This window comes from Canis aureus, chromosome 1 (assembly GCF_053574225.1).
Source record: "Canis aureus isolate CA01 chromosome 1, VMU_Caureus_v.1.0, whole genome shotgun sequence".
NCBI lineage: Eukaryota > Metazoa > Chordata > Mammalia > Carnivora > Canidae > Canis > Canis aureus.
The window spans coordinates 67,875,628-67,893,808 of record NC_135611.1 but is presented as its reverse complement, the minus strand read 5'-3'; the positions used below and the strand labels follow the sequence as shown (position 1 = coordinate 67,893,808).

The 18,181-nt window shown below is 36.2% G+C and overlaps 1 long non-coding RNA gene and 1 pseudogene across 2 annotated transcripts in view; one reads left to right on the top strand and one right to left on the bottom strand.

Moving 5' to 3' along the window:
- The window catches only part of LOC144286766 (uncharacterized), a 133,365-nt gene that overhangs the window by 10,449 nt on the left and 104,735 nt on the right, over positions 1-18,181 (bottom strand). For both annotated transcript variants that reach the window (XR_013354734.1, XR_013354761.1), the window contains exon 6: positions 9,347-9,419. This is a non-coding gene — a long non-coding RNA (uncharacterized LOC144286766). The remainder of the gene's footprint in view (positions 1-9,346; positions 9,420-18,181) is intronic.
- LOC144294952 (pre-mRNA-splicing regulator WTAP pseudogene) lies at positions 1,334-5,912 on the top strand (annotated as a pseudogene).

Here is an 18,181-nt window from a genome sequence, read left to right as displayed (position 1 = left end):
GTTTATTTTTTTTTTATCATTTATCTTTCCTCCTAGAAGGTAAACTTTGAGAGGGCAAGAAACTTGGTTGTGTTACTCACTGCGGTATCCTGAATGCTTAGACTCTTGTCTGTCTCTTAGTGTTTAGGACTTGAATAAAAAGTTTAGCTTCAACTTGAAAACATATCAAAACTATTTTCTGAAAACCGGGAAAATTAAAACCGCCCCAAATCAGTCTCCAACCCTTTCAAAAAAATCGATGACCTCACTCGGCATGTTATATCTGTTTCTTTTGGAATCTAAGCTCTCTCTATCACTTAATTCCCATACATACAATTGATTCTGCTTTGCCTAAAATTGCTCCATAACAAAACACAATAGCAACAAAAGGAAAAACTACAATTAGGCTGAGTTTGTTTTGGTAAAAAAACAAAAAAAACAGGAAGAGGCAAAGTTGAAAACAGTTTTATTTATTGACACAGGGGAAGTATTCTAATGGATACATTATCACATTATATATATGTTTAGCATTAGTGTTTACTTGAAAAGAGCCTTAGTTCTCCCATTTCTTTTTTTTACAAGGTAAAATAATCCAAACATATTTTTTTCTATATTTCTTTATAACTTATTTCTGAAGTACTATGACATAATATGTGATAAAAGGGAAGTACTGAAAAGATGTAACTTGAAACAAGTCATTGAAAATAAAGTTTGGGAAAGGTGGTTTGTGGCACTGACAAAAATAGTTATAAGTAAATATATTCTTTATTTTTAACATATTGCTTTTTGAGGGGCACCTGGGTGGCTCAGTTGGTTGAGCATCCAACTCTTGATTTCTGCTCAGATCATAATCTCAGGGTTGTAAGATCAAATTCCGCCTTGGGCTCTATGCTAAGCATGGAGCCTGCTTTGGATTTTGTCTCTGCCTTTCCCTCTGCCCCAACTCCCCACTTAAGAATATTTTTTGATACACTAAATATATAGCTTTTTGATAAAATAATACTGATATATCAAAAGAGGGTAAAGGCAGCATTTATATTTCCTGGAATAAAACAGTTTCAGTGTAGTAGTTAGAAAAAAATGATGGCCTACTTGACTGCATTCCTGGGCCCCTAAATCATGATGTAATAACAAGTACATGAGGAAGATTCAGTCTACTTGACAAGAGTAAAGTACTCTGTCCAGTCCTACTATGATAATACTGACTAATGCCCACCGCATCTTGAATACTATCAACTACTCTGTAAGCAGCCTTACACTTCTGCTCAAAGAGCTCGCGCTGGAGAAAAGCATCAGCCAAGTTCTACCTACCTTGCCCAAAGTTTGAAAAAAAAAAAAAAAAAAAAAGGAGGTCATGGTGGATGGAGAAGGTGAGTGAAAAGACTGGTCACATCTTCAGTCAGATCATCTTTTCCAACTTCGGAAAGTTAATACTGGAGAAGAGCCCTTTGACTACATTGACTGGGTGAAGGGCCACAGTAATAGCTTTCAACTTCCATGTCAGGGACACCAGGCAGGGAAAAGGATTATGGGCATGTGGTGAATATGGGGAGGTATTCAGGCAGAGAACTTGGTGGTTTGTCATGAAAGAGGCTATAGTTATTTACTAAACTGTGTATTTGTATACTTACTAATCTATCTCTTCATGCTGGCAGGGATTCTTATCCGTTTTATTCCCTCTTGTATCGCCAGGACAAAGCACAGAGCTTGGTACACCTAAGGGCTGAAGGGGTTCAGAACATGCCACCTCAGAACATGCCACTCTGGCATGTTGACTTTTTTGAGTTAAAGCCCTGGAGAAACAGCACGTGAAGGAAGGGCTCTCTAACCTCCTTCTTTCTATGTAAAAGCAGGTCATAATGTTTCCCATGAGAAAGGTAACCTCCCTACAACAGGAAGAGAAAAAACAGTCCTATCACCAGAGACTATGAGTTGACACCGAAAAAATGACCTGCATAGGAGCGCCTGGGTGGCACAGTGGGTTAAGCACCTGACTCTTGATTGTAGCTCAGGTCATAATCTCAGGGCGATGAGACCAAGCTCCGAGACCAGCTCCTAGTCCAACAGGGAGTCTGCTTGAGATTCTCTCCCTCTCCCTCTGTCCCTCCCCCTACTTGCTCTCTCTTATATAAATAAATAAACAAACAAACAAACAAATAAATAAATAACTCTTTTATAAAAATGGACCCACATAAGAACCTACTAGAAAATGTTTTTCTTCCATTAATTTCCCCCACATATTTCCTAGGTCATACCATTGTCCCACTTGCCCCTAGCCACAAGCCCCATTGTCTTGTCATGTCCCCCAAATTACTTTTCTTGTTTAAAAAGTTTTGTAAGTTTTTGGGCCTAACAGCTTGTTGAAGCCTTCATTTTTCTTTTGAAAACTTCCACGTACATGTAAAGGTATTAAATAAAATGTGTATGTTTTTCTACTGTTAATCTGTGTCAGTTTAATTCTTAGGTACAGGCTCAGAATATAAGAGGGTATAAAAGTTTTCCCCCTTGTAGTAATCGGTAAATTTCTGAAGTGCATATGCTCTCACCAGTAGAGTTGTGTGCTTACCAAGATTCACTTGAATTTCCTAAATTGTTTATGTCAGTTGTACTTGTTACTACAATTATGTAATTAAACTTTATGCAAATTGATGAAATATGATTGATGATGGGTTTGCCATGTAAACTAAGTTAAATACTTTGAAAGATTTCATAATTGTGAGTCACTAACACATATTCTGTGCTATATGAAGTATAGACAAGAAAACTGCAAAAAGTTGGCAGACTTGAAAAAAATCTAGAAGCCATTTATACTCAAATTTTTTGCAAGTACATGAGCTTTCATTCTAAGTGTAAGGAAACCAAAATTGGAAATTATAGAGTATATTATGGATATATTTATTTAAAAAAGAAAAAGTAAAACTTTTCTCAGCACACACATCAAAAGTGAAGGTTTTGGTCTCCATCAACAGATCTGTAAACAAATACAAATTCACTTTTCAAATTTATTTTATTTTTTAAAAGACATTTATTTATTTGAGAGATAACACAAGCAAGAATGGCAGAGAGAGGGATGCTTTTAAGCAAACTTTACACACAAAGTATGGAATCCAACATAGGGCTTGATCCCACAACCCTGAGATCGTAAACTGAGCCAAAACCAAGAGTCAGATACTTAGCCAACTATGGCACCTAGGTGCTTCACTTGTTTTTTTTTTTTTTTCCCACTTGTTTTAATTTAAAGTGAAATGTTAAAATATGTATCTATTTTTTTTCCCTATATCCATATTTAAACTAAAGAAAAATTTCAATTAACTTTCACTCACCAGTCCTGGAAAGAGTAGGAGGGTATCACTATATAATGTAGAGAACATGTAACCTAATATTCACTTTGGAAAGTTATTTTTTCTTAAACTATTTTATGTTGTTGATGAAGGCTACCAAGTTCTGCTCATCATAATGAACCTCAGCATAAAAATATTTTAATTTTAATTCATGCTTTAACTGGGACAAACTATTAATATTTCCCTTCCTTTGGAAACATTGACTTTGATGAAAACATTGTTTATGTAAATAACTGTTCCAGACAAGGAAGTTTCCAAGGAAACATGCTTCAAATTCTTCAACAGAATATGCAAATGAAAGCCTCTTTTCTGTAAAAATTGCCTCTGAGTGAGGGACAAAGCCTAAAACAATAAGCCAATTCAAAGAGATAAAAAGAAACAAGAACTGACAAAGTAACTACAGTCATTTTTTTTCAAAGGCCATGAAAATTATCTCCTGCCTTACAGATTTTAGTGGCCAGTATCAATATTTGCCTATTGCCAACTGGGGAAACATTAAAAGTCATTTGGGTTTAAATGCTTGTGAATTTGCATGGTGATGTCTTTGCCTTTGAAGAATATCCATTCAACTAGCTGATTATTGAGATTACATTGCCTTGCCCTGTAGTTTGTGACAGTATCTTGCCCTCTTTCTATAGCAGAAATCAATGTGACTTCCCTGACAAAAAAGATAGAAACAGCAGAGACCCCCCCCCCCAAAAAAAAAAGAGGAAACTAGACAGTTCCTACCACTTGTAGGCATTATAAAATTATATCTACAGAACACATTCACAAAGATTTATCATTTTACCCATTAAGCAATTATTTTATCACTCTATGAGAGGAGGAAGAGGAAAAGGAGAAAGAGAAATAGTAGTCCTGTAAGACATCACTGCCTCTGACCCCCATAAACCCAGCATTCAGTCATAGCATCCACCACTCTACTCTTAAATTCTCAAATCAAGCAGGTCTAGTCTTCTATCCCCTAAACATACCATGAAATTATACCTTTGCTGGTACAAAATGTACCAACTCATACAATCCATTTTGGAAGAGAATGTTATAGGCTTGGCTATACCTGCTCCAAACTGCAATATTGGTTGTAAAGACAAAGCTGTGAATTTAGTTTTTGTTGTTGTTGTTGTTGTTGTTGTTGTTTTAGGAGCTTTTTAATATTTTGAAGGAAAAATAAGGAAGACCAAAATGAAGACCCTTTCAAAGAATTTCAAAGAGAAACAGAGCTAGCCAGCAATTAAAGCAGTAGAAAAAGCCATTATTCAGGACTAACACAATAAAGAGAAAAAGACTACAGTATAGAACTGGGCTCAATTCTAAATACGACAAAGAAAAATAAAAATTTATAGCTAAGGAGTAAGGGTGGAGTGAGGGGAGGGAGATCCTCTGGATAGAAATTTACTAAGAGGGAACATGAGGCTTACATAAGGGGGGATTCTAGCTAAGCTGACCAAACAGAATTTTTATTGAAGGCAGGCCAGGGTGATCAAGACTTTACCTGGGGGGTGGTGAGTCTGAAGATCCTGATCAGAGAGCAAAGGTAGAGGATTTTGGCTAATTGAACTTAGTAAAGTTCTTGCTAACATTGGGCAAGGCAAAGAACACAGAAGTCCAAAGTGAAGGCCTATTTGGGAAAAGGATTCAAAGGAAACTGACTAAACTTTGATCAAAGAGTGACTCTTCCTCAGTGCCTTTTTGTGGCAGCGAGACTCACAAATAAAGGGGAGCACCAGGGCTGCGGCAGGGGGAGGAGTGTGGGGCCCAGGCTAGGGCGGTCTGGCAGCCTGGGCAGCCAGTGGGCAGTGGGCTCCATCTGGAAAGGATTCAAGATGACCAGGGAATGAAGAAGCTCTTCCCAAAAAGGTCTGACTCAGTCAAACAGACTTCAAAGTTATGGCACTAGGGGAGTTAATTCTAAGGTGGAAACAGTATGAAGCATATGTCCAAGCTTTGTAGGGCAAGTACTTAGATCTTAATTCTAATGATATAACTGGGTTAAGAGAGTCTGAAGGAAAACGAAAGCAACAACAAGGACCTGCTCCTAGAGAAGACATCCTTGTAACCCGACTAGCAACCAGGGAGCAAGAGATGCAATAGTGTACCGCTCAAATCCAGTTCCTCAAGTGAGTCCAGCAGGCTAGTGCTGCCCAGCTGAGATCAACAAGACTAGGCCCAGAGATCAACCTGTTTTTCCTAAAAGTGAAAGGTGAACTGGAAGAGACTAAAGACAAACTGGAACAACCCAAAACAAACTGAGTGCCTGTAAGTTGATGCCTGGTAGGTAGACAAATCATACTCCCCAGTCAACTTTCCTTAAAAAAAAAAAAAAAAAAGACTTTCCTGAGTGCCCCACTATGAGAAAGCTGTGGTGGGACAGCCAAGTACTCGTTCCACACCAAGACTCAGACTTTTTAAGCCAAAACCAGCTACATCCTTATACTATCCAGCTTGTAATGGTTCATGTAAAACTTACGAGATGAACCTTGTGTTTCAGCTTTCTTCTCCCCCCACCCCCCGCCTTGCTTCAGAGGTCTGGTGGCCTTGGACTCTTCCAAGGAAGTGGCCCGCTCCAAAATATTCCCCTTTTGGAACATGTAGACACTTGAGCAATGTTTCTGTTTGAATAAAATAGAGGGAGAAACAGAAGTCTTAAGTCTGTGGCACACAGTTTGGAGGAATGAAAATCTAGAGACTCAAAATCATGAATTGAACATGTAAAATTCCAGTAAAATGTAAAAATGGAATATGCATGGCTCTTAACCATGAGCATAGTGACTTAGAGACACTGTATTATCAGTTTTGCCAATAAGACTGTGAACTTGGGGATTATTGTTGAACTTCTGGGTCAAAACTCAAAAGTGATGAATTTTGCCTTTAAAGAGTTTATTAAAAAAAATTAAAGAGTTTATTTGCTAAAAACCAGCTTAATAGTCATGAGAGAATTAAATAATAGATGTCAGTACAAGTAGTTCATATATTTAACCATTTAGTTTGGGGCTCTGTATTACTTGATTGAGCCTTAAATCAATGTGGTTTTAATCAATGGTTATTCTTTGAATGGTTGCTAACGCTGTAGATAATCTTACTGAGGACTGTACAAACATAAAAGTGTGGTATCAAACTTCAGGTTGAAACTGTTTGAAGCATTATAAACATTCATTTCACTATTAGATTGTATAAGGATATTGGCTATGATGAGACTTACTGTGTTATTTTTTTCCGTAGTGAAATTAAATCCCCATTCCATTCAACAGGCGCATGTTGAAAGAGCATTATCATTAGTGTTAACAGGGGAATGTATTTCCTTCACTGTATTTGTGCCTTTTGTATTGCACTCTTGATATTAAATTAAATGTGCCTTGAAAAAAAAAAAAGAGAGAGAGAAACTCTTCATCAGGCCCTAGGGGTCAGTAGGGGTAATTTTACTAAATGTCACTGCTAGGATCTTGCACATTTTGCAAAAATAAGAGGATTTCTCTTAGGGAATGGGTAAACAGTTCAGTACACAGAGAAAGCAGACACTTGTATAAAGAGAAAACTAAAACATTCAGAAGAGATAGTCAAAATGTGTGCCAACATCTGCTATGAGATAAAAGAGGAATGGAGAAACACTAGGTAAATAGAGTATATAGACAAGATGGTTGATATCTGAGTTAGAATTATCCCTGAAGCAAACGCAGACAGAAGTGTTTGTAATAGTGTTTGTAAAGTGATTTGTCTGGGAAGTGATCCAGGTTAACACTTATAAGAAGAGTGGAGAGAAAAGAAAGCCAATAAAAGATGCAATATGAATAAATGACCACTGTGGGCAACTGAAACCAAATCCTACTAAGGAACTGTGGGAGAGGTAGAGAACATGCTTCAGGGTTATCCCAAACGAGAAGCAAGGAAACTGGGAAAGTTCCACATCACCTCATCCAGTATCTTTGAGAACTGTTTCTGGAGACATTAACATTCCAGCACTTTAGGTGTATACTGAATTGGAGCCAAGCAAACTACTCTGACACACAAAATGCCTGCAAGGAGAGAGTCATGTGTGTTTGCAAAGAGCAAGCCTCAGCATTTAGAATGAATACCACGAGGGTATGGATGAGCCAAAGTTAGAATAACTGACACATGATCCAGTCACACTTAATGTAACACATCCCATAAAATTGAGGACCCTATTGTCAGGTGGCTAAAACCGAGAGCCCTTAAACTAAGTTCTATATGGTGATTAATAGGAAAAGAAAGAAAATGCTACATTCAGAGAATATGCAGAACATAGCAAAAGAGCGCAGGAGAAGAATGGAACACAGTACCAACTAAAGTGCAGAGGGCCAAGAAGAGGCGCAGTAGCAGTTCCAACTCTAATAGAAGGACTCTGAAGAGAGTGGTAGTGGCGCATAATTCAAGAGCCAGTTGCTAAACAAATTTAAAAGAAGCTTGGGAAACCTGTAGCCACGTTCAAAAATTATCACAATATCAATAAGACAAAATATGGGTCAGGAAAATAAAGGATGATGAGAAAAATGAACATCAAGTTGAAAAAACAAATGCCCAGGTCAAAAAAAGTACAAAGGATCCACCTTTCATAAACTTCCCTGATACATCATAATGACAAATAAAATATAGAGAACCAAAATGGGATGGCCACTTTCAAACTCAAAATAAATATTTCCATTGACCAGAAATGGAATATGAATGCAAAAGAGTGTGAGAGGCTGAAGTTTTGGAACTAGAAAAATAAACAAAAAGATATACAACCTTGCTACAGGAGGCTGAACCAAACTAATCACAGGCTTTGTGAATAGATCTGATATTTTCAATATCTCTGTCTGCCATGAACTGCTAATTGTTATCATTTGACTTGGTTCTGAAATGGAGGATCACAGAACCGGCTAGAAGTAAATGAAAAATGCTTGGCAGGGTGTGTAACAAAGTGGAAAAAGAGGAGAGAGGGGCAGCCCGGGTGGCTCAGCGGTTTCGCACCACCTTTAGCCCAGGGTGTGATCCTGGAGTCTGGGGATCAAGTCCCACGTCGGGCTCACTGCATGGAGCCTGCTTCCCCCTCTGCCTGTGTCTCTGCCTCTCTCTCTCTCTGTGTCTCTCACGAATAAATAAATAAAATCTTAAAAAAAAAAAAAAGAGGAGAGAAGAAGTGAGGGATGGGGAGAGAGAGAGAGGGGAAGTTCTAAAATGCATGAAGAAATATAACATTAAAAGACAGCCAAGGACATCAATAATTAGAATGTAAATTCATTCCAATTAATTTCAGTCTGTATTTAAAAATTGGGGAAAGAGTCTAAAATAAACTTGTTGAATATTTGCAATGGAAAAAGCAAGCATTGTTCTCTTTAAACTTAACAAATTGCAAAACTTAGAAATCCTTAAGAAATTAAACTGTGAATATAAAAAGATCATTTAAATATACCAAAAATGAAAAATAATGTCATTAAAATAAAATGCAAGGATAGTCCGGGTGGCTCAGTGGTTTAGCACCGCTTTCAGCGGCTTGATCCTGGAGACCCAGGATCGAGTCCCACATCGAGCTCCCTGCATGGAGCCTGCTTCTCCCTCTGCCTGTGTCTCTGCCTCTCTCTCTCTCTCTCTCTCTCTCTCTCTCTTTGTGTCTCTCATGAATAAATAAAATCTTCAAAAATATATATAAAATAAAATGCAATATGTGTGATTAACATAGAAATGGAAACAACTACGAAGTGATCGGGAAAATAAACATAAAGGAAGGAACTCATCAAGAGTTCAGTACAGTTCAGAAAATAATAAAAATGACAAAGCAGTGAAGAATATAGGAGACTGAAAGGCTAAAACACTTGTCCAATTGGGGAAGCTGACAGACGTGTGATATTTGAAGAGATAAGTGCTTCAGAATTCTCCAGAACTGAAAAAAATGCATGTGCCTTCAGACTAAAAAGTGCCCTCTGATTTGTTGGCAACTTCCATACATAGACATGACATACTGATGCTGTAAAGCATCGGGGATAAAGTGACACTCGTGGAACCTACCAGAGCAAAAAGGACAAATTACTTACAAATGACACTCAGAAAGAAGACACACTTCTCATCTGCAACAATGCATTTCAAAATTCGGTGGAATAATTGTATCTGAGGACAGAAAGAAGAAAAAAAAATAGAAAACTGTCAACAAAATTTATACTTAACCAAACTATTATTCAAGAGTGAGGGCAAAATAAAGGTGTTTTCAAACACAGTAGGTTCATTTACCTACTAGCCATTCTTTAATTTTCTTAAGAAAATTAAACTATGTATTTTATCAGAAAAAAAGTGAACAAGGAGATAAAGTAGAGAAAATAGAAAAAATAGTCAGCATTAAAATTGATAAAATACTGTCTGAATTCAATTAACTACATTTGAAAAATACTAACTTTGTGTTTTAAAGTGGGGGATTAAAAGTCTTTGCTAAAGTAACAAGATAAGGAATTTCAGGGGTTGTTCGATGAGCAAATCATGCTAAGATCTTTTCTCCTTTTTAAAGATTTTATTTATTTATTCATGAGAGACACAGAGAGAGAGGCAGAGACACAGAGAGAGGGAGACACAGGCTCCCTATGGGGAGCCCGATGCAGGACTCGATGCCAGGACCCCAGGGTCACGCCCTGAGCCAAAGGTAGAAGCTCAACCACTAAGCCACCCAGGCGTCCCTAAGATCTTTATTATTGTGTGGTGGGAAAATAGAAATATTAAAAACAAGATAGGTTTGAATAAAAAATTGTACTTATTTTGATTTAGGATTAAACAAAAAAAATTAACTGCCAAATCCATATAAGAGAAACTTAAACAAATATACATATTTGAATATGTAGGTAATAATCTGTATTCTACATGTCTCAACAAAACAACACAGATAGTTGGAAATAAAGGAGTTAAAAAAGATACAGCATGCAAATACAAAGATATTGAAGCAATATTGATATTGATATCAGGAAAAACAGAATTTTAAGCAAAAAACATTCATTGGAATAAAAAAGGTTGGCATACAATCATAAAAAAAATAATCTTCCAAGAAGGAAAAATAATCATGAAATTGTATGCACATAACTATACAGGCCTGAAATATAAAATGCAAAATCTGCTTGAATTACCAATAGAAACCTTAAAAAGCCAGAAACATTATATAATTTTTAATGACAACTGATCAGAAATAAATAGAACAAGCATAAAACATATAAGAAGGGCTATAAAAGTTTTTGATATAATTGTTTAGAATATTTATTAAATATATGGAAGCATTCCCAACTTATTTTCCTCAATTTTTCTCTTTTCCCTTTAAAAGTCATCACTTTTATCTGAACACAGGTATTAATTGTTTTTGCTGCAATAACTCAATAAAGAGTAGAAAAATGGAAGAAACCAGTAACAGTTAAAGAACTTTATTTTGTAAATATATATATGTATATGTATATATGTAAATATATACACACATACATTATTTACTCATTTTCCACTCAAAAAGGTGATTTCCATTAATAATTCAAGGAACAAATCTGAATCTTATATAAAATATTTCTAAGATAGGATACCATCCAACTAACTTAAGAGTGTAGCCTTAATGCTAAGACTGGTTAGGACACTTAGAAAAAAGGAAAATTGATTATCAATATCTTTTATAAGCGTATTTGCAAAAATGCCTTTTTCCCCCCAAACTCTGACTTAAGTAAGTCATAGTCAGCAGTATCTTAAACACACATATACATTTTTGTCTAGTTTGGTTTTACCATAAGGAGAATTGAATATTAATGTAAGATACCATTGTCTCCAATCGAAGGAGTAAACATATATGACAATCACAATAGAGAAGTACCCTGACCAAATTCAACATTAATGGTTTAAAAAAAATAAAATAGAATTTAAAAAGAATTATTATATCCTGGAAAAGGCAGTCTTATAAAAATCAAATATTAATGAAGGATACCATAGACTCAAATTTAAAGAAAACCCATATGACAACCTCAATAGAGAAATACATTTGGCCAAATTCTACATTGATGGTTTTTAAAACATACACACACAAAAACAGAATTAGGAGAGAAGCACTACATCCAGGTAAAGGAAGCCTTACAAAAATTCTTAGGAAACATAATAAATATTGACATTGAAGTCAGGAGAACAAGGAAGCCTGCTATTACTATTCTATTGAACATCAGATTGGTGGTGTCAGCCATTTCAATAAGACAAAGAATCAGAAAGTTATAAGAATATTAACGAGAAGATAAAACTGACCATATTTTCAGAAAACATGCTTGTTTAATTAGAAAATCAAAAGCAATCTAGAGTCACATTGTTAGAAATAATAAAAGGCATTACAATAAAAAGCACCAGTAATCATCTACTACAACATATAATAGAAAATGAGATTTGATTTTCAGTAGCAATAAAAAAGTAATTTATAGTTTCAATACAATTCCAAACAAAATCCTCATCATGGAACATGATTTTTCTATTCCTATTTTTTCTGGTTTTTTTTTTTTTTTTCCTCTCATGAATTTCTAGCCTCTTTTAGATTAGAATCTTGGACTGTCATTACATTCTCCTGTTAGTTTGGAAATTATATGCTTAGAGTTTAACAAATTTATATTTATTGTGATTACTGCTATGTTTAGATTCATTTATACTAATTTTCTATGTGCTGCTATGGACTTGATTTTTTAAAATTTAAATTTAATGAATTAACATAGTTTATTATTAGTTTCAGAGATAGAGTTCAGTTATTCATCAGTCATAGAACACCCAGTGCCCATCACATCCTATGCCCTCCTTAATGCCCATCACCTAGTTAACCCATCCCCACCCTACTCCCCTCAGTTTGTTTCCTAGAGTAAAGAGTCTTATGGTTTCTCTCCCTCTCTGATTTCATCTTATTTTATTTTTCTCTCCCTTCCCCTATAATCCTGTTTTGTTTCTTAAATTCCACATATGAGTGAGATCATATGATAATTGTCTTTCTCTGATTGACTTATTTCACTTAACATTATACCCTGTAGTTCCATCCATATCATTGCAAATGGCAAGATTTCATTTTTTGGACGCCTGAGTAATATTGTTACACACACACACACACACACACACACACACACCCCACATCTTCCTTATCCATTCATCTGTTGATGGATATCTGGGCTCTCCCCATAGTTTGGTTACTGTGGACATTGCTGCTATAAACATCAGGGTGCGGGTGTCCCTTCGGATCACTACATCTGTACTTTTGGGGTAAATACCTAGTAATGCAATCCTGGGTCATAGGGTAGCTCTACTTTCAACTCTTGAGGAAGCTCCATACCGTTTTCCAGAGTGGCTGCACCAGCTTGCATTCCCACCAACAGTGTGAGAGAGCCTAGAATTTTTTTCCTGTTTTCTTTTTTTGCTTTCACTGATTTTTTATATTCTTTGAGATTAGAGTTTGTTTTTTTTTTTTCATCACATTTTTCCTTCTCCCGTCAGTATACATTTTCCAGTTACCCTTACTATTTTAAGATGTATATCTAGCAAAGTCTAAAGTGTTGAATCTGATGGTAAAGTCTATTGTTTCAGGGATCCCTGGTGGGTTCAGCGGTTGAGCGTCTGCCTTCCACTCAGGTCATGATCCCCAGCCAGGATCGAGTCCCACATCAGGCTCCCTGCAGGGAGCCTGCTTTTCCCTCTGCCTGTGTCTCTGCCTCTCTTTCTCTGTGTGTGTCTCTCATGAATAAATAAATAAAATCTTAAAAAAAAAAAAGTCTGTTGTTTCATCTGGCTCTCTCCTATGGTCTCTTGTGTGTGTGTGCGTGTGTGTGTGTGTGTGAGAGAGAGAGAGAGAGATTGAGATTTTTCAACTTTGCACTCATATTTCTGTACATTTGATATGAGAAAATTATTTGAGGACCTGCTTGAAGTTTTATTTCTCTAGAGAGAAATTGTATTTGTGTTTGGAAATTGCCTGGAGGCACCACCAATCCTAGACAATTTAAAATGATATTCTCCATTTAAATGTTTTAGACCAACACGATATGAATTGGCACGTTAAATCGGCTTGAGGGATAGTTTTTGGATATAAATTCTCATATTACTTTTTTTCCTTTTTCCCAGAACAAAGGTTGAGATGCCCTCATTGTTCCCTTCAGCATTGCAGGTTCCTTTCTCTTTACCCTAGACCCTTACACGGGGGTCTCGGCCATGTGCAAGTGTCTCTAAGGAGACTGTGCATCCTGATGGGTTCTAGGCTTTATAGTCTATTGCCTGCAATCTGTTTACCCTTCCAAGGGTATGCTTTGGATCCTTCAGTGTGAAAGCAAGTTTGGCTCTTCCGTACTTCCGGTGTTTCCACCTTCATTTTATTATTTGTCCTTTTTACTAAAATTTTAAAAGATTACTTATTTATTTATTCATGAGAGACAAAGAGAGAGAGAGAGAGAAGCAGAGACACAGGCAGAGGGAGAAGCAGGCTCCCTGTGGGGAGCCCATTGCAGGACTTGATCCCAGAACCTCAGGATCATGACCTGAGCCAGAGGCAGATGCTCAACCACTGAGCCACCCAGGCATCCCTATATTTGTTCTTTTAAAATTCCTTTCCTATTGCTATTTATTGCAGCTATGCAATGCATTTCAAGATAGCTAAATATTTATAAAAGCATAATAATTATTTTTTGGAGAATCTTTTAGGGTATCTCACCCACCATATTTTTAGAACTAGTAGCAAATCTGTATAATATGATTGAGATCAATTAGTTATTTATTTATTTTTTTTATCTTAGGTTCCCAGTAAAAGTTTGCTTTACATTTTGGAAATCAAAACCTGAAATAAGCTAGACCAAGTGAAATCTCTAGAGATAATTATATGAGTTCCAGTTCCAATTATATAAGTTTCAATAAGTATACATTAAAAAAAATCAGTAAACTAATGTTAATACACGTTTTCAGAATAAGGACTAGCTCTGCTTGGATAGTCCAGTAACCTTGAAGTTCACAAGCCAGCACTCTATTTCCTTGTGCTTTTTGATTTGTAAAAGTTGCTAGATCAGAAATCATGAAAGGCAAAGGTCCTGAGTTCTAAGTAAAACTGATTTAAATTGAGCTTGCTACTTTTTTTTGACACTTCAAATATTGTTTATTTTTAAAATTCTAGCCCCATAAACATAATAATAGGAAAAGGCCATTGGATGATTATTTCTTGTTGATAAATAATTCATAGGCTGAAAAGTTGTTCATTCTAATTCCCATGACAAACTATTCAAAATTAGTAATTTATTCCATTGAAATTAGGTGTTTCTACCTGTGGTTTAATAGGCTTGTAATTATATAGAGGTATGTGTTTTGCATTTGAATAAATGCATTTAACTTTGCACATCTGTACTATTGTAACAAGTCTGGCTTGCCCAGTCAAGAGTTTTCACTGACTGAGAAGAATGCAGAAAACAAGTACAAAGATCACCCTTCATTGTGAAGATTAAGCTCAATTCACTCATTCAAAAACAATACTAAGATAAAACAAAACAAAAAAACAAAAACTGAATGACTTTAAAGATCCTTTTTATTTTCTCCTAATTTCTGTTTAGTAAGATGTCATTAAAAAATAGGTAGGAGCTTTACCATTGTATTTATTTAGAAATATTGCAATGTTCAAATAATGTAGGATTATTAGCAGTTAAAACTCATCCTTTCTCCAAATTTCCTAGACATCTGTGTGGATATGAGGAACTTTTACTGTGAATATGAAGTACTCTGTGCCTTTTGCATTTGCTCACCTCTTCCTTAATTTATCTGTCCCCCCTGTTATGCGCTCTGTGAATCTGAGTAGAATATAGAGCCACTCAGAAGCGCTTTCTACTTTATTTACTCAATTGATGAATTTGAGGAAAGTTTTGTAGGTCAAGAAGCTCATTAAAGAACAAAAATCAACAGATCTTAGAATATTTTGCCAAAAAGATGCTACTTTCCTTCAACTACTGACTAAAATGAAGTCAACTGGAGAGCCAAACAGAACTTAATAGCATTTTATCCATATGGATTTGGGTAACAGTTTTGTTTTATCTGATGAGAAAAGAAAGATGGGGAATAATAATCATTAAATGATGGACACATTGTGCACCAGTACCTATCCAACTACTTCGAGGTATGCTAAGAATATAACTCTGCAAGTCTCTGCACACATGACCAGGGCTAAATGCTGAAACCAAAACAATAAAATAATAAAATAGAATAATTTAAGAAAAAGCTGAAACCAGCGGAAGAGACAATAATATAAAAGACACAATATTAGAATATCATGTAGAATATAGGACATCGTGTCTATTACATTACTGTTTCTTGCGGCTGATGACATGATAGGTAATAATTCCAAAGTATTTACTATGAGCTAGGCCTTTTCCATAAATCAATTCCATTTACTTCTCGAAGAACCAACAGGATACACAGGGGCATTAGTTCCATTTTATCGAGAAGAATACTTCCCCAACCTACACATGCCACTCTTCTTAGTTAAAAAAATAAAACTAAAAATTTTTAAAAATCATATGATGCATGTCATTTCATTCTTTCTGATTAAATAATAAGGAGATAATCTCAAAGACACATACCAGGCTCTAAAATCACTGACTCTTAAACTATACTGGTAAAAAACTATTAGGAAGACAACTGCATAAAAGAAAGAATATGAATCGTACCTACATCAATACTTCTCCGGATTCAGTATTTTCTAAGAATAAAGGTAATATATGTTTACTTTAACAATTTGGAAATGTGCAAAAGTATAAGGAAGAAATTATCAGGCATTTAAAAATCCCACCTGTCCAGGATAACCATTGTTAACATTTTGGTACATAGACAGTATCCTCTCAATTATAGGAATATACACATTTCATATTCTTTATGAAGCTGGTTGTATTACTTTGCAATATGATTATTTTACTTAATAAAAATATTTTAGTATTTTGCCTTGACAGTAAGTATTCTTTAAGGTGATTGTGAAGGCTACCCAATATCCAATCACATGATAAAGGCATAAATACAGTTCAGCAATCCCTAAGCATTGGACTTCAGACAGTTTCTGTTATCTGTTATAATCATGTGGGAATGCCAAGTACTTTTCGTTAGAATGAATTCCTGAAAGTAGAAGTTTTAGGTAAATAGATGGCTCTTTAGGCAAATCAAGGCTTTTTGGCTTTTGATGTGTGGCTCTTTCATACTGGCCTTTTGGTAAATATAAGTGTGTCTAATATGGTGTGATGACACAAATTAGGAGGGAGTTTTACTCTTTTAACTATTCCTCCTACCATTGCTGGGCTAGAGGAGTGGAGGGAGCTATGGCCGGGTACCCCAGTAGTCGCCCTCCAGTCTTCCAGTCCCCCTTCTCTTTCCCACAGCCCCTCTGCTGCCCACACCCTGCCCATTTCTGGATCTCTGAATACTGGTGCTTTTTTCCACTTAGCCAACAAGAAAACTCTCCCCTTTTGAAGACCTTGCTCTTTCACGTTGGGTGCCTGACACCATCGTTCCTCCTCTCATATCACTGGCCTTTTTCTCAGATAACAAAGGCAGGACGGGGAGCACAGCCTGGCGGCTTAGTGGATGGTCAAGCATGCCCCAGGCGTGGACTGTCCGCCTGGATTCCTAGATAAGCGTCTACTGCCCAGTGCCTTGGAGCTCAGGAGGCTTGCCCAAGCAGACAATGGTGACCGCTAGGGGACAGTGTTGCCTAAAGCCACAGCTGGCCTGACGGTCCTAAGTGACCGCGCCTAAGTACTGCTCCCTAGAAAACGTGGTGTCAATAGAACATCTGTGCACTAAGGTGTCTATTTCCTCACATCTTTGTCAACACCACGATTTCTTCTTTTCCTTTTTAAAACCGATTTGAAAGACAACAATGGTATTTCATGTTGCTTAAATTGAAGTTTTAAAATCACTAATAAGGTTGCATCTTTCTAAAACTCTGATGATACAAACAAAATATACCCTTTAGAAAACATATTGGCATGTCACGGAAGTACGCAAAGCAAGGACGGGCCATCATAATTCCACTTCCAGAGGAAACCATTTTTATGTGTATGCTGCTAGAATTTCTCCTATGCAGATGAGTCTATCCATTGATAAATCATCTTTTATGCCTAAACATACAGACTCAAACCTATATTGTTATTTTTAATAGCGACAGGAGCCTTTTGCACAAGGAATGCCATAACTTATACAACCAGTTCTACATTGATGAACTTTTAGCTTGTTTCTAATTTTTCACAGAACTAATACTACTACACGGAACATCATTTTACAGAAACCTTGGTGCACTTGTTCAAACTTTCCTATGGGATACATTTCTAGAAGTATAATTGTTGAGTCAAAGCATTTGCACAAGAAGTTTGATAGAATGAAATTCTGGGAGGTCACATGTTTCTGTCTCTCACACTCATTATGAGAGTGCCTACAACAGTATTGGCACTCAATAAATATTTTTGAATGAATGCAGATTTTGAATAGAACTTAAAAGTGAAATATTTATACAAGAAAATCCATTACACATAGAGGAGATGCTCGAGTATAAGAGAAGGATTGGGGAAAGAAGAAGAGGTATTTGAAGAGCCTCCTGAACCTCTCATGAAGCCTAAAGTGCCATAAACACAGAACAAAAATCTCCAAAGTCACAGAATATGCACACACCCTGGGAAAAGAAAGACCTTGATCTGAAGTATATTCAATGCCCAGCAATGTGAAAATACTTAATGCCACTGAATTTTACACTTAAAAATGGTTAGAATGATACATTTTATTTTATACATATTTTACCACAATAAAATAAGTAGATTGTTCTATTTGCTGGATAGTAACACTGGGCAAGCATTTCCATCATGTGGAGGTTTAGGTCCTTTTCAACATATTAGCAC